This window comes from Bos grunniens, chromosome 29, assembly GCF_055505025.1.
Source record: "Bos grunniens cultivar Pamir isolate PY7600 chromosome 29, Bosgru_T2T1.0, whole genome shotgun sequence".
Classification (NCBI taxonomy): Eukaryota; Metazoa; Chordata; class Mammalia; order Artiodactyla; family Bovidae; genus Bos; species Bos grunniens.
In genome coordinates this window covers 14,891,123-14,898,923 of record NC_141193.1, presented here as the reverse complement: position 1 = coordinate 14,898,923, position 7,801 = coordinate 14,891,123, and the positions used below count along the sequence as shown (strand labels likewise).

At 41.4% G+C, this 7,801-nt stretch overlaps 1 long non-coding RNA gene across 1 annotated transcript; it reads left to right on the top strand.

Annotated features, from left to right (window-relative positions):
• The first annotated feature begins 740 nt into the window (after positions 1–740).
• On the top strand, positions 741–5,893 carry LOC147342185 (uncharacterized). The gene is made up of 2 exons (XR_015157390.1): positions 741–1,287; positions 5,723–5,893. It is a non-coding gene; the product is annotated as an uncharacterized LOC147342185 (long non-coding RNA).
• The last annotated feature ends 1,908 nt before the right edge of the window (positions 5,894–7,801 follow it).

Here is a 7,801-nt window from a genome sequence, read left to right as displayed (position 1 = left end):
CCCAACCTGCTTTACCATGTTGTCTGTGGTCTGCCCACTTACCGTGCTTACTTTTTATCCTCTCCACATTCCTCCCTGACAGCAGGAAATACAGCGGGGCAGTCTACAACTCTCTGTTCTCCGATCATTGTCGTTTGCTTCCAAAGCCGTCTGTAGGCAGCAGCATCCAAGCCCCCTGTGTGATTTTGATGTTGTTCACTCGCTAAGTCATGTCGGACTCTCTGTGACCCCATGGGCTGTAGCCCACCAGGCTCCTCTGTCCATGGGATTTCCCAGGCAAGAATACTGGGGTGAGTTGTCATCTCCTTCTCCAGGGGATCTTCCCAACCCAGGGATGGAAATTGCATCTTCTCTGTCTCCTGCATCGCAGGCACATTCTTTACCCGCTAAGCCATGGGGGAAGACCCTGTGTGCCTTTACTTGTGGTGACTGCAGCCATGAAATTAAAAGACGCTTACTCCTTGGAAGAAAAGTTATGACCAACCTAAATAGCATATTCAAAAGCAGAGACATTACTTTGCCAAAAAGGTCTGTCAAGTCAAGGCTATGGTTTTTCCTGTGGTCATGTATGGATGTGAGAGTTGGACTGTGAAGAAGGCTGAGCGCTGAAGAATTGATGCTTTTGAATCGTGGTGTTGGAGAAGACTCTTGAGAGTCCCTTGGACTTCAAGGAGATCCAACCAGTCCATTCTGAAGGAGATCAGCCCTGGGATTTCTTTGGAAGGAATGATGCTAAAGCTGAAATTCCAGAACTTTGGCCACCTCATGCAAAGAGTTGACTCATTGGAAAATGTTGGGAGGGATTGGGGGCAAGAGGAGAAGGGGACGACAGAGGATGAGATGGCTGGATGGCATCACTGACTCAATGGACGTGAGTCTCGGTGAACTCAGGAAGTTGGTGTTGGACAGGGAGGCCTGGCGTGCTGCGATTCATGGGGTCTCAAAGAGTCAGACACGACTGAGCGACTGATCTGATCTGATCTGATCTGAAGCCACTGGAGTCGCTGCCTTACTGGTTGCTTATGAGAGAAGGTCACTTTCTAAGCAGAAGCCAAGAGCTGTATTACATGTAGACTGTTTTAAACAAACTGTGGCTGTTAGCCAACTTTCTCCTCCTGTTTATGATTTGGCTTCCCCTCTTGCTGAACGATCATGGGAGAAAATGACAGAAAGACAAGACCACAGATAGCAAGAACGACAACTGCAGAATTTGATGGGAAAAGTAGGAATGGAGCGCAAAATGAAAAAAGAAACAACAAAATCACCACCGCCATCAACTTCACTCAAGTAAGTTTTGCTGTGAATGACCAGTTTTCAAAAACTCCCAGAAAATATTACAGAAAAATACTTTCTAAGAATTTCCACAATGAAACATTCAGAGCACCCTTTTGGGGTTGCTTAAAGCTTAATTTTAAAAAAAGCGCAGGACAATTTCTATTTTGAGTTAAGCCCTTCTCTCTGTATAGCTTCAGCTTGCTGAGCCTTTCATGTGGATGGCCCCTTTTGATCTAAGTGAGACTGCAAATACATTGGCCAACCAAACAGTAAACTGGGCTTAGTCTTATGCTGAGTGGCAGAAAGGAAATGGAAATTTTTTTTAGAAATCAAAACACTAAGCCAAATATAGTAAAGATTAAGATCCATAGAAACGTTGTTCTGAATATTGATGGGTAATCCATGAATAATCCTCAGAAATAGATATCGCTGATGCAAATCAGATAAAAAAAAATTGGGGTGGAATTTTTCCAGCACATATGACGATAAAGAAAAATAAAACACAGCGTTACTGTTACCAGGGCCGTGGATGCCTAATTTTAAAGACTGAGAGGAAGCTCAGTCCCATTGGCTGGAAAAATGAGTGTGGATTTTAAATTGTTTAGGCTTTTTGTTCCTTCTCAGTAAATATTGACAAGAGACAGGTCCTGTATAGATTTAAATTTAAGACCTTTCCTGCTCCTTCCCAGTGTTGTTTTTTTTTTTTTTTTAAACTCTACTTCTATAGTCACAGAATGTAAATATTCTCTTACCTTCTCTCTCTTATCCTATTAAAATCATCAACCAAGGGCTTGGGATTTAAGCAGGATTCTTTCTTCTCAAGGCTGCTTTCACACTCTAGTCTGGCATCAGATTTCATTTCAGTCAAGACAAAAATTAAATGCTTTTTATGTTTAAATTTTTTTATTTCCTCAGCAGGAAGAAACATTAATCACCAATACCTGCAAATACAGTCATGGCTGGTGACCAAGTTTCTAGAAAAAGTACTTTTTAGTTTTGTTTGTTCACGCAGAAGTCACACACACATTCAGCTTGTGTTCATGCCATAGTTAATCACCCCGCTTGGATGTCAGTGGTTGGAAAGTGTTTCCCCAGGTTAGAAAAGGAAAATAAGATCCTGGCTTTTAGCCTTGAGACTGGATTCCTCTAAAAACTTTGAGGCAAAGTACTGTGTTTCAGTTCTCAGGTACACTTGCCGTGAAGGGAGATCTCCTAGTTTGCTGCAGTCCAAGATCCCATGAAGACCAGTAATCACTACCTTATAACAATTACTAAGAACCAAGAAGCTTTTCTGTTGCATTCCGTGTGCTTTCTTAATTGGCTCCCTCAGTGCTTACCAAAGTTTAATTCACAAATCATGCGGGGATCCTGTTTAAAATGCAGGTTATAATTCAGAAGGTCTAAGTCGACTCTGAGAGTCTACATTCCTAACAAAATTTAAGTTGATGGTGTTACTGCTGGCCCATGGACCACACTTTCAGTTCAGTTCAGTTGCTCAGTCGTGTCGGACTCTTTGCGACCCCATGAATCACAGCACGCCAGGCCTCCCTGTCCATCATCAACTTCCGGAGTTCACCGAGACTCATGTCCATCAAGTCAGTGATGCCATCCAGCCATCTCATCCTCTGGCGTCCCCTTCTCCTCTTGCCCCCAATCCCTCCCAACATCAGGGTCTTTTCCAATGAGTCAACTCTTCGCATGAGGTGGCCAAAGTTCTGGAGTTTCAGCTTTAGCATCAGTCCTTCCAAAGAAATCCCAGGGCTGATCTCCTTCAGAATGGACTGATTGGATCTCCTTGCAGTCCAAGAGACTCTCAAGAGTCTTCTCCAACACCACAGTTCAAAAGCATCAATTCTTCGGCACTCAGCCTTCTTCACAGTCCAACTCTCACATCCATACATGACCACTGGAAAAACCATAGCCTTGACTAGACTGACTTTGTTAGCAAAGTAGTGTCTCTGCTTTTGAATATGCTATCTAGGTTGGTCATAACTTTTCTTCCAAGGAGTAAGTATCTTTTAATTTCATGACTGCAGTCACCATCTTCAGTGATTTTGGAGCCCCCCAAAATAAAGTCTGACACTGTTTCCACTGTTTCCCCATCTATTTCCCATGAAGTGATGGGACCGGATGCCATGATCTTCGTTTTCTGAATGTTGAGCTTTAGGCGAACTTTTTTACTCTCCTCTTTCACTTTCATCAAGAGGCTTTTTAGTTCCTCTTCACTTTCTGCCATAAGGGTGGTGTCATCTGCATCTCTGAGGTTATTGATATTTTTCCCGGCAATCTTGATTACAGCTTGTGTATCTTCCAGCCCAGTGTTTCTCATGATGTACTCTGCATATAAGTTAAATAAGCAGGGTGACAGTATACAGCCTTGACATACTCCTTTTCCTATTTGGAACCAGTCTGTTGTTCCATGTCCAGTTCTAACTGTTGCCTCCTGACCTTCATATAGGTTTCTCAAGAGGCAGGTCAGGTGGTCTGGTATTCCCATCTCTTTCAGAATTTTCCACAGTTTATTGTGATCCACACAGTCGAAGGCTTTGGCATAGTCAATAAAGCAGAAATAGATGTTTTTCTGGAACTCTCTTGCTTTTTCAATGATCCAGCAGATGTTGGCAATTTGGTCTCTTGTTCCTCTGCCTTTTCTAAAACCAGCTTGAACATCAGGAAGTTCACGGTTCACATATTGCTGAAGCCTGGCTTGGAGAATTTTGAGTATTACTTTACTAGCGTGTGAGATGAGTGCAATTGTGTGGTAGTTTGAGCACACTTTAAGTAATAGCAAAAAAAATATGACACATCCAAAGAGGATCCTATGCAGAGCTTGGAAAATTTCACCCGTTAAGATGATTCTAACACTATGTTTGTCAGTATATCCTAGTGTCTGATGAAGACAGGAAAGTAAACACCCCCAGCATTGACTTTTGCCTCTCTCAGAAAAAAGAATATATTCAGGAGATGAAAAGAAACACTCTCCCTCACTGTTGGGAGATCTGAAGTTGATTTTATAAATATCATACATCATGGGAGCTCTCTGATTGCATTCTTTATTTTTCTATTTCTTCCATCCCCTGCCCCAGTCCATAGAATTGTTCACAGAGTTTCATAAGATGCTGTCTATTCCCCAAGTGCAGAATAGATGTAAATTATTGATGCTCCTTAAAAAAAAAGTCATTGTTTCATTATCTTCAAGATTGAAATATTACCCTCTTTGTTCATCCTCAGGTATATAAAGCCTTGTTACAAACAAGTTTAGAAACAAGCAAAACAAATTTATTTTATTATTTCAGTGGGGTAATATCATTGCTTTTTCATACATTCACCTTACTTTTCTTCTCCTCTGCTTTCTTTTTTTAATGCATTTTTTAAATTAAAGTATGGTCAGATATTCACAGTATATTCTGCCTCTTATGACTGACTCACTCATGATGATCAATATCTATCTGGAAGTTTTTTTTTTAATTTATTTTTTATTGAAGGATAATTGCTTTACAGAATTTTGCTGTTTTCTGTCAAACCTCAACATGAATCAGCCATTAGCATACATATATCCCCTCCCTTTGTAACTCCCTCCCATCTCCCTCCCCATCTCACCCCTCTAGGTTGATACAGAGCCACTGTTTGAGTTCCCTGAGACATACAGCAAATTCCCATTGGCTATCTATTTTATATATGGTAATGTAAGTTTCCATGTTACTCTTCCCATACATCTCACCCTCCCCTCCCCTCTCCGCATGTCCATAAGTCTTATCTTGAAGTTTTGCCAACATCTGAAACTTAACACAAGAAATTTAACAATTCCCCTTTCTCATCCATATGTATCTTCTATGACCCAAACACCTTGTGATCAAAACCTTAAGATTGTATTGGACTCTATGTCAAGCTTCACACTTAATCATTTACCAGATTCATCAAATCATCCTCTCGTTTTCAAAAACAATATTGAGGATTTCAAGTGGGAAAGAAGATGATGAACTACACTGGGTTTCCTCCCTCCAGCCCTAACTAAAAACTGTAGCCTCCTCTCTGAGATCTGAGGGGGAAAGACAACAGCAAAGACAAAGAGAAGGTGCCAAAGAAGGAAAAGGTGGCACAAAGTGTGTTCCAATCATTTACACCCCATCTTAACTGAGAGCAGGACCAAAGCCGTTAAATAATAGTGCCATGTAATGTAAATGCTTAATAACTTGGGCTCTGCTGACAGACCTCCTTCCAACAGTATTTCTAAGCATTCTTATGCCTCATCTGTCTCAACTGTAAAATGAGGATAATATTTTGGTTTGTCTTCCAAAATATTCATTCTTTCCTCTTTATTAACACATTTTTATTTAGTGATCTCATAGCCTCCTTTGCAACTAGAGGGGACCACGAGACATAGTTCTGACCAAAAAGATGCTGATGGAGGTTCTTGAAAAGAGATGTTCATGTTCTTTCTTTTCAGGAGGCAGATGCAATGTTTGGAGAAGTGTCAGTGCTATTATGGCTGTGAAAATGAAAGACATATGCTGAGAAGAGTGAAGAAAGAAGATAGGATTCTTGGTGATGTCATTGAATCACACAAAAACTGGACTGGAGGAGTCCTTATTAAATGAAAGAAGAGAAAAAAAAAAAACACTGGACTTCTTTAAACTCTTGTAGCGACTTCACTTTCACTTTTCACTTTCATGCATTGGAGAAGGAAATGGCAACCCACTCCAGTGTTCTTGCCTGGAGAATCCCAGGGACAGAGGAGCCTGGTGAGCTGCCATCTATGGGGTCGCACAGAGTCGGACATGACTGAAGCGACTTAGCAGCAGCAGCAGGGTTCTCTGTTACATGTAACACAAACCTGATAGCCTATTTCACTGTCTTTGAGAATATTATTGTGTGATGTTTTTCAGTTGCTCATTCATGTCCGATTCTTTGTGACCCCGTAGTCTGCAGCACAGCAGGCTTCCCTGTCCTTCATTATCTCCCAAAGTTTGCTCAAACTCATGTCCATTGAGTCAATGATGCCCTCCAACCATCTCATCTTCTGTCATCCCCTTCTCCTTCCGCCCTCAGTCTTTCCCAGCATCAGGGTCTTTTACAATGAGTTGGAATTAGTATGACAGTGAATATAAAAATCGTTAACACAGGGCGTAGCACATAATAAGCATGCAATAAATGTTAGTAGTTATCATTGCCATTATATTATTATTATTATTCCCTATGGCTCCATCATTCTTCCCACCCCTAACCCTGTAACACACGTTATTTTGCATTCTACTTTATTTCCACATCCATCAAGCAAATCAAGCCACTCACTATGTTGCATCTGGACAGTAACCAACTCACCAAGTGTTTTAGTTGTGGCTTGAAAGATGAATTGTCTTAAGTAGGCAGAGAGAAAGACCAGGGTCTTATTGGTGAGGGAAACAGAGGTGTCAACACAGGTAGGGAGGTTGGGAAGTAGAGTGCAGCAGAAATTCCACATATTTCTGGAGGATCCGTGCGGGATAAGTTAGAGAATTTGGAGCCATATTGTCAAGGGTTTTCTATGACTAGCAAAGAGCAGGTCAAAGAATTTTTAGTCTATTTTCCTGTGAAAATTTTAGGACACTGTTTTGGGTTTGACACAGGAACCAATACAATTAAAGAAGTGGAAATACTTGATTCTTTTGCTTACTTGGCTGGCATTTCATTTGCTCAGTTATCACATGAGGAAGTTAAAGCAGATGCTCTCAAAGACCTAGACCATTCTAGAAGTCTAAGAGTCACTGGTAATTATGAACATATTCTAATATCTAAACTTGAGTTCAGAGCCTCAATTTCAATATTAGTCTCGACTTTTTCACATTTCATATTTTGGGTCTAAGGAAATTTGCTGCTACCTCAAGTCTCACTGGAAGCAAACTTCAATCATCTTATAAACTTCAGGAATCTATAGCAGCAACCCTTGTTCACCCAGCTTTCACACTGCTCTGTCAACCAGATTGGGTACCAGTGAAATCCATATTTGTCCTTCCCATTCTCCTACAGCTTACGCAGGATGCTGAATTCCAAGGTAAGCAAAACACTAACTTACAAATCAAATGTGATGGGACTTCCCTAGTGGTCTGGTAGTTAGTACTCTGCCTTCCAGTGCAGGAGGTTCCAGTTTCATAGTCAGGGAGCTGAGATCCCACATGCCTCATAGCTAAAAAACAAAAACATAAAACAGAAGTTCAGTTCATTTCAGGTGTTTAGTCATGTCTGACTCTCTGCGACCCCATGAATCACAGCACGCCAGGCCTCCCTGTCCATCACCAACTCCCAAAGTTCACCCAAACTCATGTCCATCGAGTCGGTGATGCCATCCAGCCATCTCATCCTCTGTCGTCCCCTTCTCCTCCTGCTCCCAATCCCTCCCAGCATCAGGGTCTTTTCCAATGAGTCAACTCTTCTCATGTGGTGGCCAAAGTATTGGAGTTTCAGCCTCAGCATCAGTCCTTCCAATGAACACCTAGGACTGGTCTCCTTTAGGATAGACCGGTTGGAAATGGCTTAATACCTAATAAAT